This window comes from Oxyura jamaicensis, chromosome 17 (genome assembly GCF_011077185.1).
Source record: "Oxyura jamaicensis isolate SHBP4307 breed ruddy duck chromosome 17, BPBGC_Ojam_1.0, whole genome shotgun sequence".
NCBI lineage: Eukaryota > Metazoa > Chordata > Aves > Anseriformes > Anatidae > Oxyura > Oxyura jamaicensis.
Genome location: NC_048909.1, coordinates 3,864,533 through 3,882,374, shown reverse-complemented (window position 1 = coordinate 3,882,374; position 17,842 = coordinate 3,864,533). Strand labels below are relative to the sequence as shown.

The 17,842-nt window shown below is 51.1% G+C and overlaps 1 long non-coding RNA gene across 1 annotated transcript; it reads right to left on the bottom strand.

Moving 5' to 3' along the window:
- Positions 1 to 230: 230 nt before the first annotated feature.
- On the bottom strand, positions 231 to 2,874 carry LOC118175242. Its single transcript, XR_004754919.1, has 2 exons — positions 2,659 to 2,874; positions 231 to 2,563 (listed from the first exon to the last, which is right to left on the bottom strand). It is a non-coding gene; the product is annotated as an uncharacterized LOC118175242 (long non-coding RNA).
- Positions 2,875 to 17,842: the final 14,968 nt, after the last annotated feature.

The following is a 17,842-nucleotide window of genomic DNA, read 5'->3' as shown; positions in this document are numbered from 1 at the left end:
TCAGAAAGAAGGCAGGGCAGCTCCCAGCATTGCCCTGGCTATAGCCACTGCTCACAAAAATGATGCCAAAGTCACAGTGGAGGCCAGCAAATCCCTGTAAGGACAGCAGGGCTCCTCACTGGTGCGTGCTCACTGCCGTGGACTTCCCCAGCAGGAATCAGTCTGCAGGTCTGTGTATGCAAGGAAACCTCCCCCCATCTTTGTGGATGGGCTTTGCTCCAGCTGGGGAATGCCTGATCCTTCCAGGCAATGCCAGCCAAGCTCAACACGACTGAGTTTAATCTGCCCCTCACTTGGGCTGGGAAGGCTACACTGCAAGTGGAAGTTTTGCTGGGCTCTTCTGGAGCAGCGTGAAGCAGGCGGTGTGACGTGCATTAATGAGCTGCACCAGTGCAGACTGGTGGGTGGGTTGGGCAACTGGCACCTTCTTGTCGTGCTCGGTACCGTGGAGCAGACACAGCAGAGGCTGGTGCTCCCCCCCGTCACCGCATACACCCAGGTTCTCTCCATGCTCCAGCAAAGAACTCTCTTTGCCTCCTGCCCTTTAGTGGCCTCCACAGCTTCTTACTTCCAGTCATTACCAGCCACGGTCTGGATTTAATGAGGCCAGAGTTCACTGGATGAAATAAATGCAGGTCCCCGAACCCTCTAAACCAAAGCTAATGAAAAATATATGCTCCCTCACTCCTGCTCTCATTTTCACATCCTGCAAATTATCTGTGCTAATGCACGCAACTCTCTGCTCCTCCGCGGCTTCAGATGCTGAACTTTGAGTCTTTGTCACATCAGCCGGCACCAAGTAATTCCGTACAGAAGTCTGACATTTCCAGTTGAAAAAAATAAATTGATTAAAATTCAACAGGCATGTAGTGTTCAGCTTTTAAAGGTCGGCAAATCTAAGGAACTATCAACTGTAAAATAATTCAGCATTTAGAGGGGAGGGGCAGCTGGGGGAGTCTTGGGAAGAGGGAGGGAGCGAAGAATGTTAGGATCATTTACTGCCTGTTTTTCACTTGTCAAGAACGTAATTACAGGCAATTTAATTATCGCATAGTGGAACAGGTCCATCCTTGTGAGCGTCATGGCCAGATCCTAATTTGTGGTGCAGTGCAGGCATGGGAAGGGATCTCTGACAGTGACTGGAGAGTTCCTGTGGTTATGAGTCCACAGGGACCTCGCAGAATGAAGACAGGTGATGCTGTTTCTGGGCTGCTCCTTATGATGGAGACTGGGTCAGGCTCACCTGAAGAAGACTTTCTGCTACCCAGTGGAAGGAGGAAGGACCAGACTGGTGCAATCGTGGCAGAAAAACCCTGCTGAGGCAACTGTTCTCATGTGGGAATAGGAATCTGTCCAGGCACAGGCCACACCTCTAGCACACTGCTGCCTGGTCTTGCATATGTCCTGTGACTTCTGTTACGGGAGGCTCTGAATCTGGAAGCTAAGATGGACCTGCACAGCCCCATGAGGGAACTGCAGAGACAAGTAATGATCCAAAGGAAATCAGGTCAGGGTTTCAAGAGCTGCCACATCCATTTCACTTCAGTGGAGGTCTGCCCATATCCTGAAGTTCTTCACATTTTGTCACCCGGATTTTTTTTTATTATTATTATTATTATTTTTGAGGTTTGTACCACCTGGTTTTGGGTAAGATCAGGTTAGACAAGCAGGAAGCAAAGCCCCTTCACACCAATTGTGACGGTCCACCAATACTCACGTAAACGAGAAACCTGGACACAGACAGAAGTCTTCACTTGAGCCTCTTTAATCAGGTTCCTAGTTACTAATTAGGTCCCTCTCCCTTCCCTTGATAGCACTGCACAGGTATGAATCACATTATCTAAAGCATCACTTCTCTTCCCTCTCCATTATAGCACTGTCCCAGTAAAACCTTGGTTCCTCACACCCTCATGTGCGTGGACTTGAGACTGGCTCCTTCCAGCCTGGAACACGTTTGGTTTCACTACATTGAAGAAATACATCCCGTGGGAGACATCTGGGCCTTAGTGGCAGAAAGAGGCAGAGGATGGGTTGGAGCCCACTTCTGAGAGGGGTTTGAGGCAGTGGCCTGTGGGCAGAGGGCACTTGGCCTCCTGCTGGCTTTCTGGTCAATACTTCAGCAGGAATGGTTTCCCCTCCCAAGGACAGGCTCGCACCCTGTTGTACAATCCAACTGTGACCCCTACAGGTCTCTGGAAGGAGAATACTGATCCTCAGAGACAGGCAGAAGGAGAGAAAGACTGAGGAAGAGATCTCCTTGGTCCTTGCCGCTCAGTGCCCTTGGATATCAGGGCACACTTGATATGCCTGTGATTTGTTATTCCTTGTAATATCAAATTCTCCCCTTGCTCACACAGTTGCCATGCCATTGATTTTAGTGGGAACAAGAGCGCTATGACTGAGGGGGAAAGCAGGGTGCGTGAAGCTGGTGGTGAATTGAGCTCTCCAGACCAGAGAGCACCAGGAGGACTCAGCTCTGGGGAGCAAACCGACACATCAAAGGAGAGCAGGGCAGCTCCTGCCGCAAGGTGGCTGTAGGAAGCTTCTCCAGGGGAAGTTGTGGCTGAATAACAGGCCAAATCAACCTTAAAAATTTATAATGAGGGGAAAGAGAAAGAGGAGAGCCAGGAGGCACACTGCTTTTTATCTGTTCCTCACCCACATGCTGCTGGATGTCAGTCTGGAGGAGAAGCAAAGGACAGAGAAAGCTGCTCCTTCTTCATTTAAAGCATTCCCAGCCTAACCCTGCCAGCTCAGCTTCATCCTTCAGCCTCTGCCTTGTTTTGTCTCAATAGGCATACACTAAAGCACAACACTGCAAGCCCCTGATAAACTTTTGACCTCACTGGCACTTAAATCACCAGAAGAGTGCCCCTGCCCCATGAGTCCCTTTTGCGAGCAGTGGGATCCCAACATGCCCACGCCACCTCCACCCGTTGTGTTAGCCCAGGAGAGAGAGTCAGCTCTTCCATCTCCCTACAAGACCTGGACCTCCGCCACTTGACTTCCCTTCTCCAGCACCACAGACAGCCACAGCCTCCAGTGCACTATGCGCTTGCCCAGGTTCATGATGGATCAAGCTCACCACAAGTGTCAGCACACCATCAAGTGTATGGTTGTCCTCCCACAGGGTTAAGAAGCTTCAGATCCTAACCCTGCTGGTAGGAAACATTATGGCCTGAAATATATGTCAGGCAAAGAAGGGGTCCCCCTGCAACCCCACATCCCATCAGTGCTGAGTTTTAAAAGCCTGGACCTGGGGAAGGTGGGCACCACGCTTGCCCGCTGAGCAGGGCTTGCTGACAGCAATGCCCAGGGCTCAGCCATGAACCAACAGCAGCCAGCCTGGCTGTTCTGCCTCCTTCCCCCTCCCACCACCACACAGCAGCCAAAAAGCACCATGTTGATTATTCAAGAGTGGACTCTTAACAGCTCTAATCAGCTGCTAATCCAATAACACACTCAGCTGAGCCGCACTCTCCGCTCCCAGGTCCCAGCCGCCGAGAGAACATTTACAGCTGTGTGGCATCGATAATCGCTGCCCAGCCGCCAGGAGGAAAGCTCTGCAAATGACTCCCCGCTGGCTGCCGCCTCCTGCTCCTGAGCCAGGTGGACCTTTCCTCCCTGCCTTGCCCCTGGCCCCTCTCTGCCCCCCAGGAAGGCAGATTGCTGCACGCCTGGCTGCTGGTGGGCTCCTGCCTTTTGCTTTGCAGGCAGCTGTGAGAGATTCCAGCCCCTGGGATCCTCAGGAAAATAAGCTGTGTCTTCTCTTGAGCTACCCCCCCAGCAAAAATGCTTTAAATGTAATAAATAAAAAAGGAAGCATCAAATCCATCATTTTGAGGGCATTTGAAATGCAAGATGCCAGGGACCAGCCAGCACAGCCTCAGGCCCTTTCAGTTCTCCAACACTTCAGTGCAAGCTGTGAGCGTTCAGCTCAGGTGGCCTGGAGGCAGCACGCAGCGGGAGAGAGGCAGTAAATGCAGAAACATCCCTTCGTCCGCACTGGCCCAGCTTCCTATCTCCAAACTCTTCCCCAGGCAGGCAGAAAAACATTCACACCTGCTTCTTGCTGCCTTCTCAGCTTGATTCCTCAAATACAGGGGCTGGCAACATCTCCTGGGAAGTCCTCTCCCCCTTATCCCACCTTGCAGACTCCCACCTCACCAAACACCCCTAAGGGTCTGTGCTCAGCCCCTTCCTGCCCGGTACAGGCTGTGCCTGGCCCTGCCTCACTCTGCCTCATTAATCAATATCCCTCATTAGCCATATGATTGCAGATGACTGCTTATTTTCCTCTGGGTGCACCCTAGGAGGGAAAAAGTGTGGAGAGTTGGTTCTGGGCTTAAAAAGAGTCTTCCCATGATGAGATGAAGCCAATTTACCCTCACATTGAAATTAAAAGCTGCAGCTGTGTGCGTGCAGGGGTTTGTGTGGTCAGGGCATGCAACGCTTCATTTCCTGGTGGACTTACTCAAGTAAGTAAGAAAGGGTGTGAAGAAAGCTGTATCCCTGCTATAACTCTTCTTTGGGTACATGAAGAAAACAACTAAAATAAAAAGCTGGAGAAAGAGATCTGCACGGGGTATTTCTTCATCAGCAGCTCTCACAACGCCTGAATGCCTCCAAATGGTTATTTTTCATGAGCACCCCTGTGGAGCAGGCAAATGCATGGCTCCTGGTAATATTAGGATGCTTGGATCTAATAGAGCAGGGTTGTTGTTTGCTGTTGCTTGCTCCCAGCCTCCCTCTCCTGCTCCTCGTTCCTGCAGACCCCTGGAGCTGCAGGGGGGGGACCTGTGCTCTGTGCCCAGTGCAGGTTGCGGTGCCTCTCTCCTGTTTCCACAGGTCTCTCCCATCTCCAGCGTCCCCTCGCTCCCTGCAATCTCTTCCCCAGAATGGGTCCTAGCAGTAGCTTTTCTCTCCTGGTTAAGAAAAAGCCTGTTCCTCCAGCTCAGAGCTCTGTACTGAGCACTAAGCAGTGGGCACGGCCACGTGTTCCCATGGCTGATGCTCACTGTGTTGGGTCTGTCTGGGATGGAGTCACCTTTCCCTGCAGCAGCCCACACAGTGCTGTGCTCTGCACTCGTAGCTGGAACAGCACTGGTATCACTCCAGTGTTGTGTCTATTGCTGCATAGTGCTGGCACAGCATCAGGACTCCTTCCAGGCCCCCAAGAGCCAGCAGGCTGGGGGTGGGCAATTGATGGGGAGGGGACATCACCAGGGCAGCTGACCTAAACCAACCAAAGGGATATTCCATAACACCTGATGTCACACTCAGCAATAAAAGGGGGGCTCTCATGGGGGAGGGTCTCTCCTGAACAACCAGTACGCGTTTTGAGGCCTTGCTTCCCGGGACGTGGCCGAACATTGCTCATTGATGAGAGTAGAGAATAACTTTTTATTATTATTATTATTATTATTTCTTTTCTCTCTGTGCTTCCGCGTGGCCTTGTTGTTTCTTTTGTTTCTTTTTCTCCCCATACCCCTTCCCTTTAATTAAATCATTCACATCTCAAACTTCGAGCTCATTGTGTTGTCTTTTCTCCCCCTTCCTCTTTGAGGAGGGGAGGAGTGAGAGAGCGGTTGTGGTGGAGCTCGGCTGCCCACTCAAGTAAAACCATCACAGCTCACTCCTGCAACTTCTTCAGCATTCAAGACCGTGGGCGAGGGACATCCTGATGCAGGGGCTGAAAAGAAGAGCCTGTTAAAACCCTGAGCCCAGACCTCCTCCCTGCCAGCACAGCACGTGCAGACAAGTTAGTGCAGTTTGTTTTTTTTCCTTGTGTTGTTTATTTTGGGTAGAGTGCAGATCCTAATAGATTGGAATAGCTCCGATGGGGCTCCTCTGCTCTATTGTGTGCATAATCCCCTCTGTAAAACACAGTCCTGACTGATTATGTGCTTAGGCAAGAGGCTAGAAAAGCCCCAGAGACACTGAGACTCTCTATAGAAGAATCTGGGAAGAGCTGGGTTTTTGGAACTGAAAACAAAATGAAGTGCCATTGACCCACTTTTCCCCCGCTTTGCAAAAATTTTTGCAACAATAATGAAGGAAAATAATAACGATGGGTGCTGGAGGCGCTGCAGACGGGTCTGGGAGACATCCTGTTCTGTGATGTGGAGGGGGGAGAAGGAGCCCCACTGGGCAGGGAAATGCAGCTCCCAGCACCCTGGTGACCAGCCCATGTGGGTGATTTGGGGCCAGATGTGGCCTCCCCACCAGTTGTGAGGTCCTGGCCCTTCTCTCCATTCCAGTCCTTTCCAATTTCACATTACCTGGGCCAGCACGCAGCAATTAAGTGTGATCCCACTGGGCTGTGGAGGTCCACGGAGGCCCTGCCCAACCTTATTTCATGCTCCAGGCACAGGGTTACCCCACGGGAGCAGGGTGAACTCCACCTTCTCTTTCCCAGGGCTATCTGGCATTTCTGGTGTCACTAAGACCTGTGGGAGAGGAGAGGAAACATCCATGCAACAAGCTCAGCCCCTGCCCAGCTGTGTTCCTGTACCGGAGCCTTTGAGCCCCTCTTGCTGGAGGTGTTTTTAGGCAGCGCCCAGGGGCTGAGGGTGTGAGAGCTGGGTATGTGATGGGCTGGAGGCAACCATGCACCATGGCACTGGAACGCCCCCAGGGCTTTCTCAGCCCCCCATGGTTGGCTCGGGGTCTGCCTGGTGCATTCACTCCGCAGCCTTCACAAGGAGGGGCCCAATTAGCAGAAACAGCTCTGCAGCAGGAGCCACTGGGCTGAGACACCCGGCTCATTTCACATCTCACTGGGCCCTGCAAGGCCATCAGCCGGTGGCTGCTTCCTAACAGCACCTGCAGGGAGCCGGGAGCTCTGTGCCAGCGCCTCAGGGCCTGGGGCTGCCCCCCGGCCACCATCCCGCTGCCCAGGGTGTCCCCACGTCCGTGGGTGGGGAAGCGGTGATGGTACACAGAAGATTGTTCTGGCCTTTGCTGCTGGCTGGCAGCTAGCCTGGGGCAGAAAGCATGGAAAAGGAGATCTCCGGGAGCTGGGGACAAGTAGCAGCGTGGGGGATTTGGGGTGGCACCTAAATACTTGGGTGGTGCCTGGCACGATGGGACCGGAGCATCCTCTGTGGGCCTCGAATGCTGTGACAGAGGTGTTCCTGCTGTCACCTCCTGTCCTGGCAACACTGAGGGGCCCTGCGTGGACTCTGCCAGGATTGAGCCCACTCCTGGGCTGGGGTTTGGCACGGCCTGACCCGCTGGCACCGCCGCGTCCCGCTCTGCCACGCACCCAGCGCTCCCCAGCCCAGCACGGCGCCGCGTCCCCTCGCTGCTCTGCCCCCCCCCCCCCCCTTGCTGTCATTCGGTGACATAATGGAATCAAATTAAAGCCCCATTTACCAGTTTTATTGCCTATTATTTATAATACTCCAGCTCCAAAGTGCTGTTTTATAGAGTGCTTAAGCTGCCATTGCTGGATAGAGTTTGCCATAAATGTCTCCACATGCACAGAACATAATGTCCTCGCGTCGTGCAGGAAAAGGGAAGAGATTATTCTCAATTATTTCATATAGTCTGTTTTATTGTCTTATTGTAATAAACTGTCATACCCTACAACACTTTAAAATCAATAGTTTGCATTAAAAGTAATGAAAAGTAGTTATTAATCCCGCTTAGTGCTTCCGCTCTTCCGCTCACCGCGAGGCCCTGGAACAGGGAGCGGGTGATAATTATTCATTTCCGATCAATAGGAACATTTCCCAGTGCTCCTGTGTGTATCGCTGCTCTCACAGCTGTGCAAGTTGATGACAATGGAAGCTGGGAGGTGGGGGGCTTCTCCGTGCCTCAGTTTCCCCCCATTGTGTCCATGAGACAGAATGGTTTTGTTTGAAGACCAAGGCTGGGTTTAAATGCAGGGGTTAGTTTAGGTTAGTTTTGTCTTCCTGAGAACTGCCAGATTTATGATACACTTTTTTTGTTTGTTTGTTTGTTTTGTTGTTGTTTGTTTGTTTGTTTGTTTTGCAAACACTAAAATCAGAGATATGGCAGTGTCCCATGGCAGCTTTTGCTCATCACTGGACTATCTCAGCTCCCACAGGGCTCTCCTCCTTGCCAAAACTGTGCCTCCCAGGCACTTGACCAACTTTTGACTCATTAGTAGATGTTTCTGACTCCATCAGTGCCATCTGACAGGAGTATCCCCAGGGACCGTGTCTCAGGACCTCAGTTTGAAGAGGTGTGTCCCGATTTCTGGAACTCCAGATGGACTCCAGCAGCACGGGCTGTGGTGCCGTGCCCAGTCACTTGCTGCATGCGTTGGCAGGACATGAAGGGAACCTGCTTAGGGCTCCGTCCATATGCACATTTTCACATGTGATGCCCAAGACCTTGGAGAGTTTTAGGGTGAGCCTGGAACACTCATGCCCAGACACAGACCCAGTGCCAGCCTGAGGCAGACCCAGCTTCTCTCCAGCGAAGTGAGGCATCCAAGCAGCCACCCCCAGCTGTTTCCAAACCCAAGCTTTAGGTCTCCCCAGCATGTCACACCCTGGTAATCCCTGAAATCTTGCATGTATTCATGGCTTGGAGACATGGGCCGTATCTCCAGCAGAAACAACCCACATCCTCTGCCTGCAGGGCTGGCTGGGCCTCCTGCTCCCACGGGGACACAGCAGGGATCACAGAGCTGAGCAGAGGGGAAGGCGTTTGCTGGTACACAAGGGCTGAGCATGGTGAACACAGAAAAACTGAGCTGGAGTCCAGGTTTCTTTGCGATCCTGAATCAGGGTATGCAAATCTCACGCCAGCTGGGCAGGATGAAACCAATTTGAGCTGATTCACAACACTCATCTCTGCATCGTGCCTCTTCAAACCACCTGGGGCAGGCGAGCTGCCCCCCAGAAGTTGTCCAACGTTGCCACAACATGACAAGGAAGTCACCGTGTGCACTGATACCTGGTGAAGCAGAATGGATCTTCCTTAAAAGTATTCTATGTTAACAACTCAGGGCAGATGTGGTAAAATCACCAAAAGGCAAAAGATTTACATTTCTGAGAAGTGAATTTTGTTAAACCCAGATGATGAAGTGATCATATCAGCTCTCTGCCACTCCATGTCTACAAGGGGGCAGGAACAGTTCTCTCTGCACTGTGTCCGGAGGCATTTAGAGGAGAACTGACTGATGCAGGAGCCAAGGCAGGAGCCAGCCCGGCCACCTCCCGCAGGCAGTGCCCTGCTCCAGGCTGGGGCTGATGAGGGTGCAGGCAGCAGAGCTGGGGCAGCTGCTGAGCAGAGCTCAATTTCAGCTGGGAAGGTGAAAAAAGGGATGAAGAGACATGCTAAGCACCCTTTGGGATGCTGTCCGCCCCTTTATTTTTATTACTTTTTAATCATATTTCAAATATATATGTATTTTTCAATGGGAAAACCCAGCTCGTTGCTTGGCTTGACTCTGCAACTGATTCAATCCTGCTGTAATGAAAAGAGTCCGCCAGCACATTAATTGTCACGATAAACATCAGAATCACCCATCCACCTGCACGCAGGCCGCTCGGCGGCAGGCCTTTTGTATCAGTATCAGAGCAGCATTTCCTCACCGCCGCAGTCTGCAATAACCAAGAAATAGAACAAAATCCTAGTACAAGCCAGGAGGAGTTATCAGTGCACGATCAGATCTCAAGAGATTTGTTTATTTTTAATGAAGTCCATCTTCCCCTTTGTTTGTCAGAAGCACTTTGCTTTAAATGTTGGATGAGCAGAAGCAGGAATTACCTGTGTCTGCTTTCGCTCAGGGAAGAAGACATAACCAGGCGCTTCCACTCCTCCCATCTGCAGATCTCAAGGCGTGTGAGAGCATCTTTATTCCAGCAAAGAGGCTCTGCTTCTGTAGGCCACTTTAAGCAGGAGAGGAAACCAGAGGAGGGATCTGCAAACCCCAAGAGCCACAGCCAGCAGGAGCACGAGTCTGAGCAGCTCTTGGAGCTCAGCAGAGCTGCCTCTGACCTGGCACGTGCAAGGGAGAGGCCGAGGGAGGAATAATATTAAACCACCAAAGCACCCACTTCCAAGAGAGGTGAAACATCCTCCTTGCGTGCTGCTTCTCAGCTGTTAAGCACAGATATAGGCATCTAATTTAAAGGGCTCTTTCTTTTGATGGTGCCACCCTATGTGACATCCCTCATTCCCATTTTCTAATTTTCCATTCCTGGCAGAGCCAGGAATAACTCCCCAAGACAAAAACCCTTTTGTACTCTGCAGGCATCCCAGAAAGGGGACCCGGGAACAGCCAGAAATAATAGGGACCTCTACCTGTGCTTCTTTACAGGTCAGGCCAGGCACCCCCCACCTTTCCCTGCTTTTTGCACACTTTCCTGCTCTGGAAGTTCATTTCCTGAGTTTCCATATACTGTGCCTCCTAGCCCCCTTCTCTGTCCCTGAATAAAGCACCCTGGCACCCGCCAGCATCCTGGGGGTGACACGTGGAGGACAGGGGGGCTCTGCTGCCCAGGGACAGGCACTGGGGTGGATGTCCTGCACTGGGGGGATGTCCTATGCTGGGGGGATGTCCTATGCTGGGGGGGTGTCCTGTGCTGGGGGGATGTCCTATGTGCCCATGCAGAAGCCTTACCTGTGTGCCCAGACCCAAAAGAGTGCAAAAGGAGAGAAGAGAGGTTTGGGAGTGACTGTCCTGGTGGCTCAGTGAGATGGGTGGGAAGGATGGGTCTTTTTTCCCACCTAGATGATAGGACTTTAATCTAGCCTTGACATTATCTGAAATTAAAATCAAACCTGACATGCGGACAGTGGCAGAAATGAATTACACCTCTCCTGCTGGTAGATAATCCTCTTCTAATTCCCCCACTGTATTCAGATGAGAGATAGTTTAAGGAAAGGGGAGGCAGGAAATCCTCTCCCTGTCCCCTTTCACATGTGGCAGCTCTTCCAAGGCCAGGCCACGTCAGATCACACAGCAAACTCCTACCCTGGGTTAGCAGCACCCTGCCCCACCGTGCACCCTTGCAGCCAACCTGAAGACCCAGGCAGAGGAACTGAGAGCAGAGAAGGCCAAGGGAACAAGGTGCAAAAGGGAACAAGGAGGCAAAACCCCAAGCACTGTAGCAAAGAATGACAGAATGAGGACACAAATGTTAATGCAAAGCAGCTCTGTGTCTTCTTACCTACCCTTCCCCACCTCTAACCAACGGGTCTCACCATGCCTTGCCAGCAATTGTCATCTTGTGTAGGCAACACTGCCGTGGTGAGATGGCCCCTGTGCCCTTCACACCATCCCCAATAAGCCAACGTGGATCCTCAGTGCCATCAGGCAGCTGCACTTGTCCTCACAGCAGCTATAGCAGGATGTTTGGGCCCCTTTGTGCCCCTCCTTATGAAAAAATATTCCTGCCAGCTCATCTTTCCCCCACCTCCGTGAAGGCGTTGCCTTGGGGAGAGGCCACAGAGGCTGACATCAGCCCTTATTTCTTCGCATCTCCACCATGCCCTTGCTCTCCCTTATGAGACACTGGTACCCCCCAGTGTCCCCGTGCCTTACAGTGACGGTGTCAAACACTCTCTGCTTTGCACCACTGTACATCTTCCAGCTAGCAGCAGGTGGAGGGTGTGAAAGCCTCATCTCCCAAAAGTGCAAAGCCAAAAGTGCAAAGCCAGCATGCTCTGAGGAAAGTGAGACGTCGGTGGGGATGCTGTGGGGATGCTGCTACCCTTTGCCCTTAGCTTTCAGCCCATCACTGCAGCTCCAGAAGGACATCAGGAGATGGAGGTGCGGACAGGGGAGATTGATGAGCTGTTTGCTCCTCGGTCACAGGTTCAAACCCATCTCAGAGCAGTATTGACTGAAGGCAGAGGAGAATCAGTGCTATTAACAGCTGCACAGCATCTTCCCCTTCCTAGTCACAAACACATGTTGAGCTCCTCCACCACAAATGATCATTCCAGGGGAGAAGATATGATTGAGGAGAGCAAGTTGGCCTCACTCTTCCCAAAGCTGGCCACATGCATGCATCAGGTCAGTTTGGCTTTATTAAGCCAAAAGGGTAATTTTTAACATGGCTTCTTCATCTGTCTGATGAAAGCTTCTGCATAGGAATAAATTATTTGCAGATCCCCACCTCCCCAACTGGCTCCCCTCCTCCATCCACACTTTCCTCCTCGCCAGCTCCAATTCAGTCCCTGGCCATGAATGAGTGTGGGTAAAATCAGCTAGGGCTCTGCAGCACAATTCAATCGCAGAGCCATTCCAGCCAACAATGGCTCTAAACAAAATATAATGAGTAATTCACACAGTAATATCACCTTATTTACATTGTGTTTTTACTGGGCTTTTCTCTCTTGGTGTCTCCACCCTCCAGCTCTAATAAGCATATCTAAAACTAGAGAAAGAAACTCATCCATCTCTTAAAATATCAATAGGCTTAGGAGGGAAATTGCAGGAAGAATAGATAAAAATTGCATGGAATTTTGCCATTTCTGTGGGGCTGTGTTCTCGGCATCACCTTCACATGCTGGGTAATTGATTTTCCATGGAACTCTTAGGGGCTATTTTTTTCCAATTTAGTTTTTGAATTTTAAATGAATTTCATGCTAGTTAGCTGGGCCTGCACATTGAAACCTCCTGTTTTATCCTCAGAATGAGCATAGAAGGGAGACAAAAGGGCTGAGTCCTTATCCACCTGTCCTACAGATAGGCCTGAAATCCACGTATGTTGCCTAAACACTGATGCTTAGCCATTCTCATGTAGCTGGTCCTGGCTATGTCATTCTGCCCTGCTTAGCTCCTTGATGTGACCTCCTAATGGAACCACTGGTCCTAAGGCTAAAAGAACACTAGTTTGGCCTCTGGTCTAAGAGGCCTTGGGATTTCCCTGCATTCAAACATGTTTGAACTAAATTAAAAACTTGGAAATATAGCTTTGTCGTGACATCTCTGAAAACAGCACTCCTGTATCTGACCGGACAACTGTTGGCCACATTCATCACATCGCAGCGAAGTCTTCCAGGTGCTTCTTCCCACCTGGCAGGCTGTGAAATGCGGACATAAAACTGCAGCTCTGAGTATTGCCAGCATATCGCCAGCCTCTGTACTGCAAGTCTCCAGCATCCGAGCTAAAAGGTGGAACACGGTTACCAAAACCTGTCACAGGTTTATCAGCAGCCTGTGTGACCCAGAAAACACAGCGAGGCGGTGCGGGCTACAAGCACACCTTCTGTCGGAGCAGCTGATGCCATCCACGGCGGCAGGGAAGCGGCTGATGGCACCTGTTGGGTGAGTGCTGGAAGGAGCAGCTTTGGAGAGCAGCTGCTGCACGCGGGCTATTTCCACACCACGGACACAAGTCATAATCTTGACTGAGGTTCCCAGCAAGAGGCTAACTGGGAGGCTAGAGCTGACAATGCACACAGCTGTGACTTACCAAGTCAGGCTGAGCCAGGAGCAAGAAGCCATTAGAAGGTAATAGTGTGAGAACACTAATGGCCTAGAGCCAGGTTTGAATTAACAGTCTGGGAGAGAAGAAGCCTATCGACGCTTCTCAGTTCCTCCTCTGGCTTGTTACAGGACTGCAGTGCTGTCAGATTGCTGGGAGAAAAAGGTGGTGTGCCCTGTCAAGGGTCCTGCCCCCGGTGCTTCATAGTGCGTTAACTTCTGTCTGTAAGGTCCTCTGCTCACCGATCACCCAGGCTGGGAGGTTGATGAAGAGAGGCCCTGAATGGTGGGCCTAAAAATTAAAGGCCATTAGGGCTTCCCGCGTGAATTTACAGGCAGCTTTACAGAGCATCGCATCACAAAGACATACAAGGCACTCTGAAAGGAGATTCTACTTTATTCTCCCTGTTTGAATTAACTGAACTGAAAGCAATTATCCAGTGAGTATTCAAGAAAGCCTGTACAAACGGCAGTGACGGATGAACATGCACCAGAGTCCATTCCCCGAGACCTCATCCAGCCTCATCCAGGCCTGAGACAGCATCTAACACAGCAGGAGCCTGAACCCCTTTGTGGTGGGACACAGGAGCTGGTTTCATGCACCCTTTTCCTTTTCCAGCTACAACGCACCTTTCAGCAAACTGCCCGCTCCTTACCCTTACCTCCTAGCCCCTGAATCTTTCCTCTCCCCCTTCCCGCAGAGATAACCCACACCACGAAGCAGCAGGAGAAGGCAGGGCACTGGAGAGCCCTTCACCAAGAGCCCCCTCTGGAAGCAAAGCACTGCCAGCACTCCTGCTCCCTCCCAAATCCCTGACACCATCAGCCTGTACCTGCTGTCCCCTCACAGCCTGAGCCACGTGCTTCCCGCAGCTGCTTTCAGCATCGCTGTTGCACGGTGTCACAGGTGCCAGATATATGCCAGGTGCTTTTGAGCTCAGACCCCTCTGGACGTGACTCTCCAAGGACACGTACTGGCCGTTCTCCCTCCCACAGATGGTTTCTCCCCCCTGCTTTTCCTCCCCTCCCCACAATAAATATGAGGTCTCTGCGATTCTGCATTCTGGTGTGACCGACAGCACTGGGGTGAAACCACTTAGCACAGATGGCAAATTATCCTTCCCAGCTGCTCCTGTGTGATGTAGACCTCTTCTAGCTTCATCGCTATTCAACCCTGGGCTCCTCTTCCTCCATGCTGCCAGTGGACCTCCGTGCCAGCATGAGACTGGGTTCCAGCCCCACTGGTCCCAGTAACTCCTAGTGAGGGCACCAGGAGCTACCATCAGGCTGAAAGGACAGTCCCACTGCAAGCTCTCTTCTGGGAGCAGGAAAAGGAGTTTCCATTCTCTAGTCTGTTCTCTCACCTTCTAGTTTCTCTTTCTTTTCAGAAGTTCTTCATCTTCTTTCTTCAGCAGAGGGAGTTCACAGTGGTTGTCAGAGAGGACTACAGTCTTGTAAATACATGGGTGACATCTTATATCTCTTTTTTGAGATTTATTTTTTTTTTCACTAAATCACATCAGTAAAACATAGAAAACATCTCCCCAGCTGCATTTAGGTCCCCTTATTTTGAGTCTTCTGATTGTCTCATCTGCCCCTGATGCTTTGCCTGCCTTTCTCTGTTCTCCACCTACAACCAGTGACTCTTCAGCTATGATCCCGACAGAGCAGTGCTTTCTGGGAACATATAAGATGGCCTCAAGGGAAGTTGAAACAGCCCTTCCCACTTCAGCAATGTTCCTCTTGTCATTGTTCTGGTTGGATTCAGTGGGGAGATCTCAAGCTGGAGAGAACTGATGCAGATTTTTGCTGCATGAAGACGTCCGTCCGCTGCCTCTGTTCCAGTTAAGCATGAAAGCCCAACGTCATGACATCCCCCATGGAAGAAAATTCCAGGGGAAGGTGCAGAGGGTTAGCCTCACATAGACCAAAGGTGGGGTCTGTTCTCAGCTGCTGAGGAGCTGGCCCTGGGCACCTGCCGTGGAGAAGCAACCTGATGGCTGGCCTGTCTGTGTCCATGAACCGATCCCTGCAGTGCTTTCTGCTCACTGGTTCCCATGGCCCAGGGGTCACTCTGCGTGCCAAAGAGTGTGTCACCCACACTGGGCCCTCACCTTGCCTTTCCCACTGCTGGCTGCATCCCTGAGCCCAGCTCCGTGCTGGCTGTCAGCTCCTCCCCATGAACCTGCATCCAACCCTGTGCAGCGCGCAGCGCTGATGGCTCCCCGGTGTGCGTTTGTGCCAGGCATGAATCTGGCTGCCCCTTGCTCGCATTTCCAGCTTCCCACATGAGGACGATGATACCCTCGAGAGTCAGCTTGAAATAACCTTGCGAGACACAAAACAGGCTTTGTTCCTCCAGGGAGACTGCTTCCCAACCCCTTGTGGATGGCGGGTCAAAGCTCCACTCTGCGTTTACTCAGATAAATGCAAACCTTGGGGAAACAACCAAGAAGTGCCATTCGTTATGAGAGGGAACTGCACAATGGGTGGAAATTACAGGGAAAATGACTTGAGAGCCCTCCCATTTTCTGAACATTTCTCTTTGGCTTCTTGCAGATTTAAAAGGTCGCTAGGAGCTAATGAACCTCAGATAGCAAAGCTGTCTCTTGTTTGTTTGTCATTTTGAGTTTTTCTGGTTGATTAAGATCCATGCTGGCAGCAAGGTATAAAATAACAAGTTTCTGTGTGTTTGGTGAGTTCCTATTTTGTATCCCCAAAAAAATGCTGAATTTACCAGCACAAACTGTTACTCCCAAAGACTAAAAGGGCAAAAACACAGACAGGAAAATGAAGATTTTCTTTTCATGCCAGCAGGCTTCCCCACCCTCCTCTCATTTTTTTTATATAATAATTTTCTGCTTTGTTTCACATGTTTTCAGAAAATCAAATTTTTGGTTAAAAGCAGAGAAATTGAATTCCTAGTTACAGGCATAAACTGCAAAAGAGACATGTTCAGAACAAGGCTTAACAAGCCAGGTCTGGGGATGCTTCTGTGTGGGTCTATTACCCACATTTCCTTATTTATTCATGGTTCCATAGGCTTTCAACACCATCCACCAGCACAATATTGCAGCAGGTAATTTGCACCCCGAGATCGGCTCGTTCTAGGGATGCCATATATTTGGGAGTGGTGAGGTGTGCCATCTGCTTCCACCTGAGAACTTCATCTGGGGTGCATTTGAGGACTTTGGTTGATTTTTTTGGCTGCTCACTCACTTGGAGTAGCAACAACAAAGGTCCAAATGCCCAGATCAGCCCCACAGCACTGGTGCAGCGAGCTCTGTGCACCCAGACTCGTCGCCCTTGCAGATCCGTACTGTCCGGATGCCCAGTGGCTAAAAACCCACAGAAGCTGGAATAATGCCCACTGCCTGTGAGGCAAGGAGCTCTGCGACAAACTCCTCCCCGCCGAGCCCAACGCACACAGGGCACACTTTCTGCACGTACTCTGCATGCGAAGAAGAAATCTGCCACGTCAGAGCTGCTGAGGTACACAGGCTGGCAATGCACTGGAGCACGGGAGGCTCGATGACTCGTGCACTTGTCAGATTCATTCTAGTTTGCATTCATGCTAGCACATGCTAGTCAAAAGTATGTTAATGTCCCTATTCACTGCCATGACTGATGACTCATATTAGTCCTACCCCACTGCCGAGTCCTTGAGGGCCAATTCTCATGCTTTTATCAGTGGAATTGTGTCTCTCCTCTTACAGCTCCAGCTCTGGACCCCAATGACTGGTAAAAAATAAAAAATAAAACAGACACCCAATTCCATTCTCCACCTACCTGCTCCTGTTCCCACCCTACTCAGAGCTAAAGGACAAGTTCGTTGTCGTTCTCCTTCCCGTAATCTCCCTGTTGAGGAGAGCTCAGGGTTCGCACGCAGCGCTGAGCAGCACCCATCGTTTCTGCTGAACACCACTGGAGAAGCAGGAGGTGCCTCAGCATTTGCCAAACACCAGACCCCTCCCAAGAGCTGTTGACTGAAGTGGGAACTTGCTGTTTCCATGCATACCACAAGTGAAATAACCCTGAGGAAAGAAATCTTTCCCGATGGAGGCTTTTCTGCCTGTTTTTACACCTGCTGCACCAGTTCGCAGGCACTTCAGGCACTTCAGACATAGTGCTGAAGGACCCCCAGTGCCCAAAACAGTGCCCAAAACAGAGCAAGGAGAGGGCAAAGGCAAGCAAGAAGTGGCCCTATAGGCCCAGTTCAAAGTGTTTTAAGGGCTAAGGGCGCCATTTCCACAGAATGACTCAGCTGACTCAGACTTGGAGCTTGATAAAGTCTACACCTACCATCACCTTTCCTGCTTGTTGGGGTGAAACCATTTTGGACCCCTACCACAAGCCCTGTGCTCATTTCCGACCAGTGCCCCGCTGGATGGAGCACACCTCTGATGGCACCTACAGGGCAGGCAT